The 20,993-nt window shown below is 39.7% G+C and overlaps 1 pseudogene; it reads right to left on the reverse strand.

Annotated features, from left to right (window-relative positions):
• Window positions 1–10,753: 10,753 nt before the first annotated feature.
• Window positions 10,754–15,087, reverse strand: LOC102839671 (annotated as a pseudogene).
• Window positions 15,088–20,993: the final 5,906 nt, after the last annotated feature.

The following is a 20,993-nucleotide window of genomic DNA, read 5'->3' on the forward strand; positions in this document are numbered from 1 at the left end:
GCCTCATCTTTCTCCCGCGGAGCAGCTGGTAGTTTCGAACCGCTGACCTTAAGGTTCGCAGCCCGATTCGTAACCACTACTCTACCAGAGCTCCTCATTGAGATAGTGAAAGCAAAATGGAAACTTGAAAGAGTAAATTATTGGTAACTTCATTAACATGCTTAAAACTACCCCATGCCAGTATTTATAAAAATAATTTTTATAGTTCCCTTTGTTTTGTTGTTAAGTGCCATTGAGTTGGTTCCAACCCATAGCAACCCTGTGTAGAGTTTCCAAGGAGCAGCTGGTGAGCTTGAACCACTGACCTTACAGTTCAAATGGCTTTGCAGTCTGGCACATTAACCCATAGCACCACACTAGAAGTTCCTAAAATATTACTTGCTTATGGAAATATATCATACTATAGCTCTAAAGGTGTCCATGCATGGTTCAAATGATTAAACTCTCAACAATTAGCTGAAAGGTTGATGTGAACCAACCCAGCCCTGTGGGTTGTGACAGGAAAACAGTCCTCATGATATGCTTTGAAAAGGGCATAGTCTTGAAAGTCTTGTGGGATTGTTCTACTCTGTATATATACACAGGGTCTCCATGAGTTAGAATTGACTTGATAGCTGTTGACCATGACAGCCGTGAAAATGAGTCACGGGCCTGTGCAATGATCAACACACTTGGCTTCTAACTGAAAGTTTGAGATTTGCGTCCACCAGAAGTACCTTGGAAGAAAAGCCTGGTAATCTACTTCTGAGAAATCAGCCATTGAAATCTCTATTGAGCAGAGTTCTACTCAGACACATATGTGCTGCAATGAGTTGGAATTGACTCTACAGCAATTTTGTATAGCTCAGAGTTCTAGTATGGCACTGTAGGATAAACACTGGACCACAAGGTCAGTTTGAACTGTAAGGTCAGCAGTTCAAACTTACCAGACATGCCTCAGAAACTTTACATAGGGTCACTATGAGCTAGACCCAATTGGATGGCAACTGAAGGGACTCTTTTGTTGTTGTTTAGGTGCTGTTGATTTGGTTATGACCCATTGTTGTTAGGTGCCATTGAGTCAGTACTGACTCATAGTGACTTTATGCACAGCAGAATGAAACACTGCCCCACCCTGGGCCAACCTCACTACTGTTGCCACACTTGAGTCCATCAATGCTGCCACTTGGCCAATCCATCTCATTGGGGGTCTTCCTCTTTTTCTCTGACCCTCCACCTTACCAAACATGATATCCTTCTCCAGCGACTGGTCCCTCTTGACAATATGTCCAAAGTATGAGAGACAAAGTTTGGCCATCTTGGCCTCCAAGCGGCACTCTGCCTGTACTTCTTCCAAAATGGATCTATAGTTACCATGTAAAAGAGCAGCTGGTGAGTTTGAACTGCCCACTTTGTGGTCAGCAGTCCAGTGCTTAGCCAACACTGCCATACTAGTAGTCCTAGCTTATGAAATGTTTGGAACATCAATTTCTAAAAGTAGGATCATACTTATATATTATTGATTTAATAAGCAATGTACATCAATGCAATTCAATACAATTTTAAAAGGCAAAAACTAAAAACAAAACAAAGCAAAGCATGACTGAACTATTCTGAAACAAAAATGGCAGTCAACACTCTACATATATGGATAACTCTCAACCGTGTTAACCATGTTCTCTTGTATTTTTATATGAAACTCAAAAATAGTTAATTTTCTGTGATAACTTTGCTCATATGACCATCTACTCCAACTCTGTTCATGGGCCTGAGTTCTTTAGAGATAAGACTATAAGTGCTTTCCAAGCCAAGAATGTCAGCATCAGTGGAGATACGTGAAAACACTTTGATTAGAAACATATTTATTCTAACTGAACTTCAAGTGATTTAAATTGTGTTGGCTGCATTTGGCAAGATGGTCACTGCTGAGGTTACAGTTCTTTTGAAGTCAGGATCAGTCCTTGTGGCGAATCAATTCTGACTTAAAGGAGAAGCCCCGAAACACATGTGATTATGACAGCATGTGGTAAAGTTCTGCGTCTTGTCCACTGGATTGATTTGGACTTCTTCTTTGCTGCTATGAACTACAAGCAAAATGAGGGAGAGTTTTAAAAAGGATTTCATAAAATTCCTCTGAAAGTGAGTTTCTACTTGTCTCCTCTCTTATTCTTCAACTTAATTTCCTACATTACTCTCCAATGTGTAGTGCAAAATGAAATGGATTCATTTGTTTGTCCCTCAACCTACTTGGAGAATGCCTTGATTTAATGTTAAAGTGATATAGGCAATTTTAATTTTTGCTGGTGGGATTTGGAGTATGTTTTTAGAATTTTTTTGTCTTGTATTATTTAATTGTTTGATTAAAGAAATAGGTATGATTTTTGGAAAAATAATCATTATAGAATATGTGATGAATTAATATATAATTTAATCAGAAGTTACTAAAAAATAATCTACTATATGTGAATCTTTAAAATTGGTTGAAGAGAAGACTTCAATCAAACATATGGATTTGCAATGAGTCAAAACAGTAACTGCTTTGGTTTGGTTTTATACTCAAAATCATTGAGACCTATTCACCTATGATTTTGAAAAAACTAATTAATGAGACTATTTAAAGACTGAAAAAAAAAAAAAAAGTAACTAATTTAAAAAGTAGTTAGAAAGTTTCCTCAGGGCTTCTATGTGATATTTCTGAATAAATATCAATGATAACAATAAAAATGAAAATTTGTATTGATTTCCTCTTTGCTAGGCATATCTAACCTTCACAACAATTCTATGAGAAACTTTCTAGCATTTTCCATTGCATGAGGGTAAGTTAGAATTTATTGCTACTAAAGTTCCAGTTCATACATGCATGGACTTATTCCAGACAAAATATATCTAAACATGACTGTGATCATTGGATGGCTGTAGACAAGTTCACTCAGTAAGACACATGTCTTATTTTGTTAGGGTGCCTTCAAAAACCAAGGTCTAATTAAAACAGTGGCTTTTGAGGGGATCTTCTGGGCTGGTTAAATTCAAGGTAGAGAGGCCAGTTCAGAAAGGTATAGCAAGTGTTTATGTGGATTTTAAAGAGGTTATCTTTATAGATTTTCTTGAAGGACACAGGACAATTATGGGACTTGTTATGAAGAAATTTTAAGAAAAATGAAAATTTCATTGGCGAGAAAACGGCCAGGAAAGTTATGCCGAGGGAATTTTTCCCCTCTAGGATAATGTACCTGCTCATTCTTTTGAGGGTAGCAAGGGCTGTCCTATAAGAATTTTGTTGGGAAACAAAACCTCATATGCTGTACCACCCTGATGTTTCCCCTTTCAGACTTCTTTTTGTTCACAAAACTCAAAGAACATTTCAAAGTAACATGATTTGTGTTCCTTGAGGATGGCCAATTATTGTTTTGAGGTGGTATAAATCCAAGAACACAGAACCTTCAGGGGTATATAGACCTAGATGGAGGATATTTTGAGGGGAAAAAAAATAGCTTCACATTTTGATATTTTTGTTTAATAAAGTTTTTCTTGCTTTTGCAGCAACACTTTTGAACTTACCCTCATGTATCTGAGGAGATGAGGCACAGGGTAGTTAAGTTACTTGTTCAAGGACTATAGGATAAGCATTGGACTGCTAACCACAAGGTTAGTGGGTTGAATCTACTAGCTTCTTCTTATAAGTCCTACACAGGGTCTCTCTGAGTCAGAATGGAATCAATAGTATTTAACTACTTACTACTACTACTATTAATTAAATACTTATTGTCAGCTGCTCCACGAAAACCCTAACCAGGTTCATTATGGGATGGAATCGACTCGACAACACTTAACAACAACAGCAAAGTGCCAGTGGACTCCTGGTGTGGCACTGTAGGATCAGCACTGGACTGAGAACCACAGGGTCCACAGTTCAAATCCACTAGTTGCCTCTTGGAAACCCTATACAGGGTCTCTATGAGTTGGAATCGACTCAATAGCACTCAACAGCAGTAACAGAAAATGTCATGAACTTCCTCTACAGAATTCCTAATATTTTAACAGGAGTCCTCATGTAGCATTGTAGGATAAGCACTAGACTGCTAGCCACATGGTTGGTGGTTCAAAACCACCAGCAGGGTCGCTATGAGTCAGAAACAACTCAATGGCACTTTTTTAATTGTTTAATTAAGCTGTGACTTTGACATTATATCTGCATTCTACAGCTAAGGAAACAGGAACAGCAACCAATTTGCTGGACCATGTCCACAAAGATAAATTGCTTGTCTTCCAGTGTGGACTTTGGGACTCCTCATACTCTCCTTAGTTTGCTCTGGTTGCCCCTTGGCTTTTTCCATGGGTCTCCAGAAACATGGATCTGAATACGCCACTTCTGTACTCATTCTGAGGTAGCCAATTACGTCACAGAAGAGCACAGCTTCCCTCCTTTCCTCTCTTTCATTTCCTTTTGGAACGATGTTTATTCAAAGAGTTTCCAGTGCCTTATTACTCTTAACACACCCCATGCACACCCTATTACTAATTATTTTATACACAATTTACTTTCCAGAAATGTTCTCTTACTTATCAGTTTAAATTGCTTAATTTTATTTATTTGGAATGGTTATAGTTGCTTCTTTGGAAATCCCATTAGCATTCTAAAACTTCCCCTTGTGTGGGTTTTATTTGAACAATGGGTATAAATGATTGTTGTTGCCTATCTTTTTATTTCACATGAGTGATTTGAAGCTTTCATTTCGGAATTTGTTTAAAATTTGTTCAAATTTCAAAGTAATGGATTAACTAAAATAAAAATTCCACTTGACACGGCAAGATGAGCAGCCTTTTTTAAAAAGGAGAACCAAGTGTCATCTAAACTGCTTTCATCTCTGTGCCCTTTTTGGATCCCTTATCCGGAATCTGCTGTACTTCTCTCCATAGCAAATCTGAAAAAGTGTCTGCAGATCATTTTCTAAATGTTACCCCTCAGAGCTGAGTCAACCACTTGCATGTGTTAAATATGTGCTGAGCAGAAAGATGAGGTATTTTGGGTAAGGAAACAGATTGCTCCATCAAGACTTCAGTGATAGCTCATCCTCCCCACGTTTTTTTTTTTTTTTTTAACACCCATGCTACAAATCTCACTAATAGTTGAAGTAGGCTAGCTTATTTCTCAGGAATGTTGGGACATCTGACCATTAATTTTTCTTAAAAATTAGCATTGTGTTTTCAGTAAAAGTTTAATGACTATTAGTTTTCAAAAATAGAGATAAAGGGGATAGTCCTGGGCAAGGTTGTTCCAAGTCCTAGTGAGAGTGATCAAATGTCCAAGGATCAAATGTCTCTTTTTAGTCTCTTATTTCTTCCTCCTTCATCTTGGTCATCTTGTTCCCACTGACTCAGACTCTCCCATTGTGGGCATCATGCTGAGTTTACCCTTTACAACAAGGCTTTGATTCCCTACTCATTCCTTGGCCTCTTTAAATTGTTCTTATCCTGGCTTTATTTCCTCCCCTGTGCTAGTTCCTTGGGTTGGTTTGAAAGCATTATTATAGAGCTTTAGTGGGTCATAGTGGCTCAGGATCATCGAATACTAGAGTTAGAGATAACTTTAACCAGCCATTGAACAGATGAGAATTTGATTTGGGGTTTAAGGTGAATGGCCACACTGCTAAAGGGTGGTTATAGACAAATGAAAGTTTTTTTCTCTGGATCTTCACTCCAGGGCTCCTCAGCTGATCCAGCTTATATTTTCCCATTCATATCAGAAATGCTTCATTTGCATTTTAACAGGTCTTCATATCCTTAAAGGACCCCTGTCGACCCAATGTTTAAATACACAACTGAAAACTGGAAGGTCCTGGTGTGGTGCTGTAGGAAAAGCACTGGATCTCAAGGTCAGTTTGAATCACAAGGTTGGAAGTTCAAATTCACCAGTTGCTCCTCGAAACCCTATACAGGTTTGTTAAGAGTGGAAACCAACTCAATGACACTTAACAACAACAACTGAAAAGTCACAGCTTTTAACCCCCCAACAGCTCCTAGAGAGATGTGACAGTCTGTTTCTGTAATGATTACAGTTTTAGAAACTCTACAAGTGTCCTAGAGAGTCACTATGAGTAAGGATTAATAGACAGCAATGGGTTTGGTTTGGGGTCAAGTCCTTAGGTCAGTATTTGCCATGTTTGAATGATGATGCCAATCATCTTTCCTATTTCTGATTCTCTAAGTCTGGGTTGGGAATAGGAAACTGTACTTTTAAGTAGGATCAGGTAATTGTGATGATTAACAGACGCAGGAAAACTGTACTACGCCAAAGGGTTAATAGTAAGAGTGTAATTCCCAGGTAGCAATTCAGGGTAATGGGCTATGGAGTTTTAGGTGTGGCGCTGTGGGTTAATGCGCCAGACTGCAAAACTGTTTGAACTGCAAGGTCGGTGGTTCAACCTCACCAGCTGCTCCTCGGAAACCCTATACAGGGTCGCTATGGGTCAGAATTGACTTGATGGCACATAACAACAACACATTTTAGGTAATCAACGTTTCTAGCTCAAATTGGGCTATTCAAGAAGGCCAATGTTGATTGTAAAATGGAAATGATGTTCCTTAATTGAAAATCTGAAGTGTAGAAAATGGTTCCTCCAACTCAGAGGACCTGTTAATGTAGGAGATATGAAACTGGGTGAAAAAGAAAACTATCTTTGTAAGTGCTATTGGTGTCCTTCATAAAGGTTCAGTGATAGAATTTCCAGCCAAGGATCTTATGTGCAGCCACCACTGGTATGTGATTGGTGGCTTGCATGTTGCTATGATGCTGAATAGACTTCACAGACCTTCCAGACTAAGATGGACTATGAGGGCTGACCATCAACTTCTAAAAATCAGCCAAAGAAAACCCTTTGATTCAGTTGACATGGGGTTTCCATGAGTGATGGAGAATCCACAGCAGTTAACATCTTTGTTTAGAAAATAAAAACATTTCAGATAGAAAATGAGAAGGAAAAAAATCCACTCTGAATCAGAAAAGAATGAGAAGCTGTGTTTTGAGAAAAGCAAAGAATCAAAGGGAGAAGAAAGGAGAAAGAGGCAAAGACCCAACAATATAGTGAAGTGGCACCGGTCATATAGTTGTTGTTGTCAGGTGCCATCGAGTCAGAACCGACTCATAGTGACCTCATGCACAGCAGAACGAAACAATGTCCGATCCTGGGCCAACCTCACTACTGCTGCCACACTTGATGCCATCAATGATGCCACCTGGCTGATCCATCTCGTTGGGGGTCTTCCTCTTTTTCTCTGACCCTCCACCTTACCCAGCATGACATCCTTCTCCAGCAACTGTTCTCTCCGGACAATGTGTCCAAAGTATGAGAGACGAAGCCTAGCCATCTTGGCCTCCAAGGAGCACTCTGGTTGCACTTCTTCCTAAACAGATCTATTGGTTCTTTTGGCAGTCCATGGCACTTTCAGTATTCTCCTCCAGTACCATAAATCAAAGGCATCACTTCTTCTACGATCTTCTTTATTCACTGTCCAGCTTTCACATCCATATGAGGAAAAGAAAGGAGGAAGAGGAAAAGACCCAACAATATAGTGAAGTAGCACTGGTCATATAGAGCAAGGTGGTTTATGTTCAATTTATAGTAGTGTGCATTGCTGCAACACTAAGCTTCCCTCCTATTCAGACCATCAACAAATTTAGCTACATCCACAGGGCCTTGCACTGTTGTATGGACATAGGATAGGAATTGAGACATGCCTTTGAATTCATGTATATAGAATCCTGGCAGAGCATGAAGATTCATAGTAGATTTAATAAATCAAACTATTATAGTAATATATTATAGAGGAGGAGTTTGCATAAAGGGGTTTACATGGGTCATACAGTTACCAGGCATCCATATATACAGTTGTTGTTGTTAAGTGTTGTCGAGTCGATTCCGGCCCATATTGACCCTGTACAAGGTTTCTGAGGCTGTAAATCTTTACGGGAACAGAAAGCCTCACCTTCCTCCCATGGAACTGCTGACCCTAAGGTTCTCAGCCCGATTCGTAACCACTATGCTACCAGAGCTCATGGCCTCATATCTAATGACTGACCCATATTGAGTTTGTTAGGATGCCTTTAAAAACCAAACCAAACCCATTGCCATCAAGATGACTCTGATTCATAGAGTAGAATCTCCCTGTAGTATTTCCATACTGTTTCTTTATAGAGGAACCCTGGTGGCACAGTGGATAAAGACTCACCTGTCATGGTTTGAACCCACCAACTGATCCTCAGGAGGAAGATGGGGGAGTCTGTTGGAAACCCTACTGTGTAGTTCCACTTTGACTTACAGAGCCCCTATGAGTTAGAATTGATTTGACAACAAAAGGTAATTTTTCTGGAAGCTCATCTTTCTCCCACAGATTGGTTAACAGCTGATCACTTTAATCACCCTGCTGCCAGGGAACACAGGATGTCCTAAATCTCCTTTATTTAGTCTTTTTCAGTAAGTCACAAAGATTGCACTTTTGAGCTATATTGCAAATTTAACTGGACATACTGTCTTTTACTTTGCTAAATCTGGCAATCCTTTCATAGGTCCGTAAGTGCCCTAGCACATTTATCGAAATCTTGGCAAGTCACTTGACTTTCCACAAGTGGTGCAATGAGATTTAAAGCAATCTTTTCTAGTTCTCAAGGGCAGGGTGACTTCAGCTGACATTGAGGTTACATATTTAAGTGGGTAGTTTAAACTAGTGACTTTCAATGTTGGCTCACAGTAGAGACATCTGGAAAGTTATAAAAATTCATGTCCAGGGTCCCATCCCCAGAGATTCTCATTTATATGGTCAGATATCAATGATGGTAAAGTTTACTGTTGTTGTTAAGTGCTGTTGAGTCGACTCCGACCCACAGTGATCTGTATAGGATTTCCAGGGAGCAGCTGGTGAGCTTGAACCACTGACCTTGCAGTTCAAATGACTTTGTCTGAAGTATTAGTCCACAGCACCACACCAGGACTCCTAAAGCTTACTAGGGGACTCTAAAATGAAGCCACGATTGAGAACCTCTGGTCTGGAGAGAGCGTATCATTTGTGAAGTCTTGGTCACACAGAGCTGTGATAAGCTAAGGTAAAAACTTTAGGGCCTGGGTAGAAAAGGGGGAAGGGGATCAACTCCAGTGAGGGGAGTTTCCACTGGAATCTACTTGTTAGATGTATTAGACCTGGAATGGACTAAAATATGTCACTTGGAAATGCATTTCATTCTCTCCTCATGCAGAAAAGGAGGGAAAGCCAAAGATTCCTGCCTCCACTCTATTAGAGTTTTTCCAGAGAAGAAGAGCAGTAGGAGATTTATTGCCAGGAATTGGATTACATGATTTAGAGGGATGGCAAGGTAAATCCCCAATCCAAGGGAAGTCCCAACTCCATAGGTTAACTATGAAGAAAGACAGCGTGGAACTGTTGGGTATGAATTGAAACTGTCATTCATAGGTGAGATTTCTTCTTCTTCAATGAATTGTCAATTTGCTCTTAAGGTCTTTAAACTGATTGAATCAGTCTCATTTATATTGATTTGTGTGTTACTATAAGTCCTGGTTGGCCCTATGGGTTAATGCGCTGGACTGCAAAGTTGGTTTGAACTGCAAGGTTGGCATTTCAAGTTCAACAGCTGCTCCTAGGAAACCCTATACAGCATCACTATGGGTTGGAAAAGACTCGAAGGCACTTAACAACAACAATGATATTAAATGGAGTTCAGGTCTGGCACTGCACTGGACTGCAAAGTTGGTTTGAACCACAATGTTGGCGATTCAAGCTCACCAACCTCTCTTCAGAAACCTTATACTGGATTGCTATGAGTCGGAAGTGACTCAACGGTACTTAACAACAAAAACAACATGATACTAAATGGGGTTACGGAGCTTTAAGACTGAAAAAGAAAGAAAGAGAGGCCTGGAAATGAACTTCCAAAGATCAGTCAGTGAAAACTCTGTGGATCCCAATTGTCCATTCTCAATGGATAACGGGGATGCTACAGGACCAGCCAGCTTTTCATCTGTTGAGTATGGGATTGTCATGAGTTGAGGTCAATGCCGTGGAAGTTAACAACAATAGATTTTCTAGGATGAGTTTTCTTATTTAAAGCCAATCGACTGTGGATTTACAAAATTGCACTTAACAAAATTCTGAAACAGCAACATGCCGATTAGTGTTTAATTGAATAATAATATACGAATCGGGCTGCGAACCTTAAGGTCAGTGGTTCGAAACTACCAGCCGCTCCGCGGGAGAAAGATGAGGCTTTCTACTCCCGTAAGGATTTACACCCTTGGAAACCCTGTACAGGGTCGCTATGGGTCGGCTCTGACTCGAAGGCACTTAACAACAACAACAACAACAAGTAGCCTAGTAAAGTTGATTCATAAAACAATGTTACACTGACTATATACTTTTTTTCTCTCTTAAACTGTTTTATTTTAAGAGATCATCTTCAAGTTCTTTTGTAAATTTAACAGATATCCTCCCACTTGTTCAGATTTATTCATCCTTTAATAGTTGAAGCATTAAACAATGATATTTTTTACTTTCAATCCGTAATAATGTTACATTCAATTATATTTGAGATTGTTTAGCTTTCTCATGGAGAAAAAAAAAAGCCTAGGTATAAACCTTTTATAGTACCCACATACTAGTCCTGCAACACAATGTTAATAGAAAAGTTTTACTGATACTTGGACAATTTCTATGATGTGGGCAGAGAGATAATTAAGAGTGACTGTCATCTGACCAGTCTTGAAAGTCATCAGCTATGATTTTTCATCCACTGTTCAATCCATTTCAGTATCTGGTTTATATTATTCTCTACATCTTCTGGATTATTGCTAACCAACTGATGTACTATTTCTTCACTGTAGGAGGCTCTGGCTTCTTCATAAGAACAAGAAAAATTTCACACTGAATATTGTCTTGTAGTTTCTTTTCATCATAACCCCTTGTTTCAAGTATTTTGTACAGTATACTGTTATCTGTTCTCAGCACAAAAATGGTATGAAACCAGCGTTCAGGGAAGAAGTCACAACCATGGTAATCAACAATCATGCCACCTTCTTTCATTTGGTTTTCTAACTCATCAACGACTCTATCGTCATCTAAAATGGGACAATCATACTCTTCATCATAGCCATCATATAACTGTCCTTCTTTAGCTAAATCACCCACATTAACATATTTCATTCCTGATCTTGATGCAAGTTCTTTGCCTAGTTTGGTTTTTCCAACCCCTGGTGTACCTGTTGAGCAAGCTTTTCAGCTGCAACATGGTCCTCACAGCTACTGCTCCCTGACTATATACTTTTAACCATATACTTTTAATCCTTTTCTAAAAGTCAGCTGCAGCTGTCAGCCAGCAACAATCGCAAAGCAAAAAGAGGAACTACACTGTGAGATCATTTGCATAATCTGAACTGTGGTTTGTCATCACTCTACACATCACCAGCTAGTGTGAACATAGAGACACCATGGGGATTATCAGGGAGATGCAGACTCAACAGCTGTATGCTTTGGTCATGGTGGATAGATGAAAATGAGGAAATAGACTACAGACTGAAGGATAAAGAGCTAGTCACCCACTCAGAACCGTGGACTAGAGAAGAAACAGTGCACTAAAAAAAGCTGGGGGTCCATTTATGTTTGCTTGGGCAACAGCTGGGTGTGAGGCCCCAGTTTTTCTTACTTTAAAGTTCACTATGGTTAGCGTAGTGGTTACGAATCGGACTGCGAACCTTAAGGTAAGTGGTTTGAAACTACCAGCCGCTCCGCGGGAGAAAGATAAGGCTTTCTACTCCCGTAAAGATTTACACCCTCGGAAACCCTGTACAGGGTTGCTATGGGTCGGGACCGACTCCACGGCACACTACCACCACCCACCATGGTTCCTTGATTTAGTGCACAGGTGGTGCTAAAGAAATTGAGGCTGTTAGTGTGATTTCTCTCTGAGTCATTTAGTCATTTAGCCTTACTGCTTCACAAGAACAAATTGCACTCCTAACCCTGTAAAATTCTCTTTAAAAAACTATCACGGATGTTGGTCATGCAGGAATATAAACAGCACAATCTAAAATGTGTTCCTAATACTGGGGGTGGAAAAGGCTCCCTGAAATTCACAGCCTCTTGATTATGCACAGTCTTTGCAGAAGGAAAAAGGTCCTGGGTCACAAGTTAGGAGACACAAAACGCTTCTTTCTGGTTCCATCATGAGCTGGGTTTGCCTCAGTTTCCTCATTGATAAAGTGGTGGAATCAGTGTAAATTAGAAGGTCTCCTTTGTTGTTGTTAAGTGCTGTCGAGTTGATTCCAACCCATAGAGACCCTGTAGAGGGTTTCCAGAGAGCAGTTGGTGAGCTTGAACCACTGACCTTGCAGTTCAAACGACTTTGCAGTCTGACGCATTAGCCCACAGCGCCACACCAGGACTCCCCTACAGCACCTGGTATTCCCAGGTGGTCTCCCATCCAAGTACTAACCAGGCCCAACCCTGCTTAGCTTCTGAGATCAGATGAGATTAGGTGCATTCAGGGTGGTATGGCCATTACTCTAGCCTGTTGTTGTTGTTGTTAAGTGCCGTAGAGTCGGTTCCGACTCATAGCGACCCTGAACAGGGTTTCTGAGGCTGCAAATCTTTACGGGAGCAAAATGCCTCATCTTTCTCCAGTGGAACAGCTGGTAGTTTTGAACTGCTGACCTTGCGGTTCACAGCCTGATTCGTAACCACTATGCTACCTAGCCTAGTAGCTCTGTAATTCTAAAGGCATTCCTTATCCCATAAGTGCTGACAACAATGGTTTAGCAGTTCCCTCAGATTTCCTGGGGCCCTTGCTTGAGTTGAACACAATTACCCTTTGAATAATTCATATCAGGATGTATATGAGCTTTAAGAGGAAGCATTTCAGTTTTAGCCTATATTTAAATAATACAATTGATATCCAAACCCAGGACATTTTTTGAGACTTCAAGGTGATGCTCTTCAGACCTGTGCTAGAACAATGGGATAAATCAGTAACATTCTGTGTGCACTAAAATTCAAGGTCACCTTGGATATAGACAACAATGACTCAAAGAATAATTTTGATCCTGGAAACAATTTTGTTTTTCTCAGATTACCCCAAGAATTAAATGAGGCATGTATGAACATATGCATAATTGCTGTACTTAAGGCTGTATTACCCCAGGTATTAGATGAGTAAAAGGAGAAAGACCCTTAGACAAGGAGGCCAATTGAGAGCCTACCAAAGTAATGTAAGAAATGGCCTCGAAATTCTTATTCTAAGGGACTCAGTAGTCATAGTAGCAAGAAGAAAAAAAATGAAACCTACTAAAGCCATTCAGAAAAAAATATTAGATCTATGTGATAAATAAACAGCAGTCTGATTTAGGGGCAATTAAAAATGTCATGATTTCATGACTTTAAATGTAGAGTTTGGTTCTGTAGAATCATTTATTGCTCAGCAGCACAGAGAAGACATTAACTTTCTGAACCTGGAGGAGATTCTGTTCTTGCTTTTTCTCAAAATAGAACCACTTGGCAGCTTTTTCAGTCGAATGCTCTCGCTTAAAGTCAGGTCTGCCTGCAACGTGAATCTGATCAATGTTTCTGGAGATATTCTGTCATGGGGCTGTAGCATTAGAATTTGAAAAGCATGTCTAATTTACTTAATGGATTATAATGTCTTGGAAATGGCTATAATTATCTATTTACATGAAATGCCTAAATGCATAGACCATTTGTATAAATAAGTAATATGTTCCCCACTGTCAAGATATATTTTGAATATCAGTTACCCCATGCCTTGAGCTTATAGTGTTAATTCAGATAGAAATTATATCCTGTGTATTATAAATCATCAAATAATCATTATGAATAGCAGCTGTTTGGGTCTCTATTTTTATCAGCTATAAAAGTCTGCCTGCTAAATCTCATTTTAAGATTGGAAGTGATATGGAAGAGTCCAAAAGAAAATTTATGTTTTATGTGTAGTCTTGAATGTGACCTCAAATGTATATATGTTCTTTTCTTTTTCTCTGGGAATAAATGAAAATATTTAGGCTATTATGGTCAATAACAAGACTCACATCTAAGTTACTTTTATCTATTTGTTGTGAGTACCTAAACTCCCAATCTGGATTTCCCAGTGTCTACAATGATGATTTTGAGTTAGGGTGTTGAAGGAGAATATTGAAAGTGCCATAGTCTGCCAAAAGAACCAATAGATCTGTTTTGGAAGAAGGCAGCCAGAGTGCTCCTTGGAGGCCAAGATGGCCAAACTTTGTCTCTCATACTTTGGACATATTGTCAGGAGGGAGTAGTCGCTAGAGAAGGATATCGTGTTTGGTGAGGTGGAAGATCAGAGAAAAAGAGGAAGACCCCCAATGAGATGGATTGGCCAAGTGGCAGCATCTATGGAGTCAAGTGTGGCAACAGTAGTGAGGTTGGCCCAGGGTCGGGCAGTGTTTCATTCTGCTGTGCATAAGGTTGCTATGAGTTTGTACTGACTTGATGTCACCTAACAACAACAACAACAACAACAACTTTTAGTGCTATTTACAAGCAGTTCTTCTCTACTCTCTGTGGTATTAACCAATGGCCTGGCTGAATGAGTCCTTTGTAGTGATCGATGGAAACTAGTTGCCTTTATATGTCATTCCTCCTTGATCTCACTGGCACACTGCAAAACACAACCTGACTTAAGTGAAAATGCCTCACAGTGATCTCAAGTTCACTTCTGATTTCCCTGGTGTAGTTGTTGTTAAGTGTTTTCAAGTCAGTTCTGACTCATAGAGACCCTGTATAGGGTTTCCAAAGAGCAACTGGTATGTTTGAACTATTGATCTTGTGGCTCAAACTAGCCTTGTGGTCCAGTGCTTTATTCTACAGTGCCACACCAGATCTTTGGATATATATCTGTCATGTCATTCTATCCTTCCGTTTCCCACTCTCTCTTGCTTTTCTTTTCTTTTTGTTAGTTTTTTTTTAATCATGGTATGGATATTACGGGAGCAGTGGTGATTCAGTATGGATTTCTCACCTTCTACACAGAAACCCTGTGCCTGTTATTAGACAGTTTCCCTCAAGCACAGCCATGGCCTGTCTGTTAGTGGAGGCTTGTATGTTGCTTGGCACTGAACAGGTTTCAGTGGAGCTTCCGGATTAAGACAGACTAGAAAGAAAGGTCTGATGATCTCCTTCCAAAACTCAGTCAATTAAAGCATGATCCTGTTGTCATAGGGCAGCCTTAAGTCAGGGGCCAACTCAAAGACTGCTAACGATAACAGAAAAAGGATATGCGTAACAAAACATTTGTCATTTCAACATTGATTGTGTTCTTCCTGTTATGCAACCATTCTGTTTCCAAATTTCCCATTCATTCATTCTTGTCATCAGCATCCATTGTTAACAATTACGTGTGCATTCACATACATGGGGGCTTAAAAAAATCCTAAAAAAATTACATTGTCTTTTCATTTATTTTTCCACAAACTTTTTGATGCTCCATTGTATTTATGCTCTGTCTTGTTTGAAAATGGTCATAATTATATTTATTTAGGTGCATATTACAACTCTTGTGTGCTGCGGAGTTGATTCTGAGTGGTAACAAGCACATGTGATAGAGTAGAACTACCCTATAGGGTTTTCTTAGTTGTAATCTTTATGGAAGCAGATTGCCAAGTCTTTCTCTCACAGAGCCACTGCCCAGTTTTTGGTTAGCAGCTGCGTGTTCACTCATTGCAGCAACAATAACAAATTTAAAATAACAAATACACGTAAAGAGTAAATAAGGTACAAAAATGTCATATAGTCAGAAGTGAGGTTAGTTCAGTATGTTATAAAGTTTATAGGGTGGTCAGAGGTGAGCCACAATTTTAACTTTAAACCTTGTAACAGTCAACAGAAAGACAAAGCATGACCTTAACAAGGTTCAAAGAATCTTTCAGGTGAAACAAGTCAGTCAAGGAGATTCAGAATAATTATTTCTGATACTGAATTTGGAGAAAACAATTTCCCAAGTATCCTCATAGAGGAACAAACCCAGTTGGTGTAGAGTTGATTCTGACTCAGGACAAGCCCACGTGTGTCGATGTAGAATGTGCTCCATAGGCTTTTCAGTGGTTGATTTAAAAAAATAGTAAATCATCAGGACTTCTTCCAAGGTGGCTCTTTGTCATTGTTAAGTGCCGTCGAGTCGATTCCAACCCATTGTGACCCTGTATAGGGTTTCCAAGGAACAGCTGGTGAGTTTGAACCACTGACGTTGCAGTTCAAACAACTTTGTAGTCTGACACATTAGCCCACAGCGCCATACCATGACTCCAAGGTGGCTCTAGGTGGACTCAAATTTTCATCTTTTTGGTTATCAGCTGAGCCCAACCATTTGCACCACCATATGACTCCTGCTCATAGAGATGTCACTGTGAAGTGTGATAAAAAGCAACTTTGATAACATTCTGAAACTCCATTGTTGATAAACTAGGTGCTTTATTATTTCAAATATGTTTTGAATAAAATTTCTTCACTCTTTAGTTTGGATTGTTGTTGTTATTAAGTGCCGTTGAGTCAGTTCCAACTCATAGCAACTCTGTGTGGAGTTTCCAAGAAGCGGCTGGGATCTTGCAGTTCAAATCGACCTTGCAATAACAGCGCATTAACCCACAGCACCACACCAGGTCTCCATTGGATCCCATTTCTGTGCCTATTGTAACCAGGTGCTGAGACTGGTTTTCTCCTGGTGAGATTATTATTTGTTCCATTCTTTTGCTTTCCCATGAGCCTATGATTCTCCCAGGAGTGTCTGCATTTTCTTAAAATAAAAAAAAGGGGGTTCTCTGCTTCTTAGGCTAGGTGCTCTGTTCTAGTCTAGATGACTCTTGCAAGATATATTAGTATCATACAGCTATTGTAACAAATTAGAACAAATTTAGTGATTTAAAATAATGAAAATTTATTATCTTGCAGTCTGGAAATCAGAACCCCAAAATGGATCTCACTAGGTGAACATTGGAGTACTTGTATGGCACTGTAGAATAAGCACTTGACTATTACCCACAGATCTGTGCTGGAAGAAGTACAGCCAGAGTGCTCCTTGGAGGCCAGGATGGCCAGACTTCGTCTCTCATACTTCGGACATATTGTCAGGAGAGACCAATAACTGGAGAGGGATATCATGTTGGGTAAGGTGGAGGGTCAGAGAAAAAGAGGAAGACCCCAGCGACATGGATTAGCAAAGTGGTAGCATCAATGGGTTCCAGCGTGGCAACAATTGTGAGGTTGGCCCAGGACTGGGCAGTTTTTCGTCCTATTGTACATAAGGTCGCTATGAGTCGGTACCAACTGGATGGCTCCTAACAACAACATTTGCCACAAGGTCAGAAGTTCAAACCCACCAGCTTCTCCTTGGAAACCCTATACAGGGTCACTATGAGTTGAAACCGACACAACAGCACTTAACAACCAACCAGGTTAAAATCAAGGTGCTAGCAGGGCAGAGATTCTTTTGTAGATTCTGGGGAAGAATCTGTCTTCTTGCCTTTTTCAGCTTCTAGAGGCCTTCAACTGGCCCTCAGCCGGAAACTGCATCCGTGGTCACACCTCCTACTCTGACCTCGTTTAATTATGATAATGCTAGTGATTACATTGACTCCACCAGGATAGTCCCCCTATGTCTTCATTATCTGTTGCTGTTGTAACAGAAATACCACAAATGGATGACTTTATTAAAAAAACAATTCTCATAGGCTAGAAGGCTAAAAGTCTGAATTTGGGGTGTTGGTTGTAGGGGATGATCCTTGTCTCCTTTTAATGTCTGTGTGCCTTGTATTATTTGTAAACCTCCGTGTGTGTTGGCATGAATCTTCCACTAAGTCTAGAAGATTCCTAATGAAGGAAATTTGGGTGTAAAAGATGTGTGCTGTCTTGGTTCTTCTTTCTGGATAGTAGTGAGCCTCTCTCCCCTTCCCCCTTTGCTCACTTCTCTCTCGTTTTATCTCTTGTAAGAAAAAAGGTATGCCTTAAACAAGAATGTGACGTAAATAAAGGAGGGAATTGAATAAAAATGTGACTTCAATCATACATTTTAGTAAGACTATAACTCAAGATATACCCACACTAATACTGCTTCATTAACATATAAAAGTTAGAATTTGCAATATATAAAAAGGAGCATGATTATATCAGATATTGAAATAGAAGACAGTCACTCAATACTGGGAATCATGACAACTAAATTGACACATATTTTGGAGGAAATCATTTATTCCACGGAATCCTGGTATGGTGCTGTGGGTTGATGCTCTGGACTGCAAAGTCCATTTGAACTGCAAGGTCAGCAGTTCGAGCTCATATCTGCTCCTCAGAAACCCTATACAGGGTTGAGATGGGTCAGAACCGACTTGATGGCACTTAACAACACCTGTTTAATACATGGAATCCTGATATGCTGCTGCAGGATAACGCACTGGACTGTAAGGTCAATTTGAACCTCAAATTTAATGGTTCAACCCACCAGCTGTTCCTTGGAAACCCTAGACAGGGTCACTATGAGTTGCAATCGACTTGATGGTGTTTAACAACAACAATTCAAAATGTGACATTCCACACTTTGTTGTTGTTGTTCTTAGGTGTCATCTAGTTGGTTCCAAATCACTGCTACGCTACTCTGTGCACAACAGAAGGAAGCACTGTGCCACACCTGTTCTTCACAATGTTATCCATAGTGTGTCATGACCTATGCAGTGGCACTGTAGAATAAGCACTGGGCTGCAAGGTCAGTTTGAACCATAAGTTTGGTGGTTCAAACTCATCAACTGCTCCTTGGAAACTCTATACAGGGTCACTATGAGTCAGAAGTGACTCAGTTGTTATTGTTAGATGCCATTGAGTTGGCACCGACTCATAGTGACTGTAAGCACAACAGAATGAAATACTGCCAGGTCCTGAGTCAACCTCACAATCGTTGACATGTTTTACCCCATTACTGAGGCCACTGTGCCAATGCATCTCACTGGGAGCTTTCCCCTTTTTCTTCAACCCTCCACTTTACCAAACATGATATCATTCTCCAGGGACTGGTTCCTCCTGATAATATGACTGAAGTATGAGAGACGAAGTCTGGCCATCCTGGCCTCCAAGGAGCATCCTATCCTGGCTGTATATCTTCCAACAAGGTTGGTTTGTTTTTCTTTCAGTCCATGGTACCTTTAATGTTTTCCTATAACACGACAAATAAAATGCATCAATTATTCTATGGTCTTCCTTATTCATCATCTAATTTTCATATATGAGGTTACTGAAAATACCATGGCTTGGGACATGCACACCTTAGTCCTCAAACTGACATCTTTGCTCTTGAACACTTTAAAGAGATCTTGTGCAGCAGATTTCTGATAGTCTCTGCTTTCAGACAAGCTCCATCTGACATCAGCAATGATATCCCTCATTCCATGTCCTCTTCTGTATCTTTCTTAAACCTCTGGAAATCCTTTGCCAATGTACAGTAGCAGCTGCTTTTGAATTATTTTTAACAAAATCGTACTTATATGCAATAGTAATGATATTGTCTGATGATTTCTGCATTCCATTGGGTCACCCTCTCTTTGGAATGGGTACAAATATTGATCTCTTCAAGCCAGTTGGCCAAGTAATTGTCTTCCAAATTCCTTAGCATAGTACCTCCATAGTACTTTGTTGGAAGATTTCAATTTGTATTTCATCGATTCCCTGCACCTTGCTCTTTGACAATGCCTTCAGTACACCTTGGACTTCTTCCTTCAGGATAATAGGCTCTTGATTATACACTACTTCTTGAAATGGTTGAACATCGACCATTTATTTTTGGTACACTGACTCTGTGTGGTCCATCTTCTTTTAACGCTTTTTGCATCGTTCAATATTTTGCCCATAGACTTCTTCAATAGTGCAAGTTGTGCATTGAATTGTTTTCTTCAGTTCCCTCAGCTTGAGAAATGCTGAGCATACTCTTCCTTTGTGGTTTCCTAACTCCATGTCTTTGCACAATTATTTTTTTTTTTGTAATATTTGATTTTCTTTCTCGATCTGCCCTGTGAAAGTTCCAGTGCAGCTGTTTTACCTCTTCATTCTTCCATTTACTTTAGCATCTCTATTCTGGAGAACAATGTTCAGAGTCTCTTCTGTTATGCATTTTGGACTTTGCCTTCGTTGCTGTCTTCTTACGGACCTTTTGCTTTCTTCCTGTATGATGTTCTTGATCTTGTTAGACAACTCTTCTGGTCTTCATGCTTTAGTGTCGAATGCATCAAATCTTTTCTTCAGATGATCTCTAAATTCAGATGGGATAAATTCAAGGTCATATTTTGCCTTGTGTGGACTTGTTTTAATTTTCTTCAGCTTCAGCCTGAATTTGTAAATGAGCAAGTTCCACCATCTGCCCTTGGCCTTGTTTTAGCAGTTGATTTGGTATTTTCCCACCATCTCTTTCCATAGATGTAGTTAATATGTTGCAGTTAACATATAATAATCCCCCCAGTATGATATCTAATATAATGTAATGACTTTCATGATGAGTAACTAAGCAAATGAAGGGAAGCAGCCAATCAATTGAAGTATAAGTTGAATTATGTCCTGAAACACCTTTTATTTTGTTATATAAAATGAGAGAGAAGTGAGCAAGGTGCAGGGTCCTACTATAACCAAGAAAGAAGGGCTGAGATTAGAGTGTGTCCTTTGGACCTGGGGTCCTTGCATTATGCAGTTTTTGTTTCAGGAAAAATTGATGCTAAGGCACAGAGGATCACCAAGAAATGCAGGGCTTACAGATGCTATAAGGAGAAAAGAAACTTTCTCCAGAGCTTATGTTCTGATTTTGGATTTCTAATTTCCCTAAACTGTAAAAGAATATATTTCTGTTTGTGAAGAATAAATTTCTGTTGTATTTCTTTTGTAGTAGCACTAGATAACTGAGATTATTGTTGTTGTTAGATGCTATCCAGCCAGTCCTGACTCATAACAACCCTATG

This window comes from Chrysochloris asiatica, unplaced genomic scaffold (genome assembly GCF_000296735.1).
Source record: "Chrysochloris asiatica unplaced genomic scaffold, ChrAsi1.0 scaffold00320, whole genome shotgun sequence".
Lineage (NCBI taxonomy): Eukaryota > Metazoa > Chordata > Mammalia > Afrosoricida > Chrysochloridae > Chrysochloris > Chrysochloris asiatica.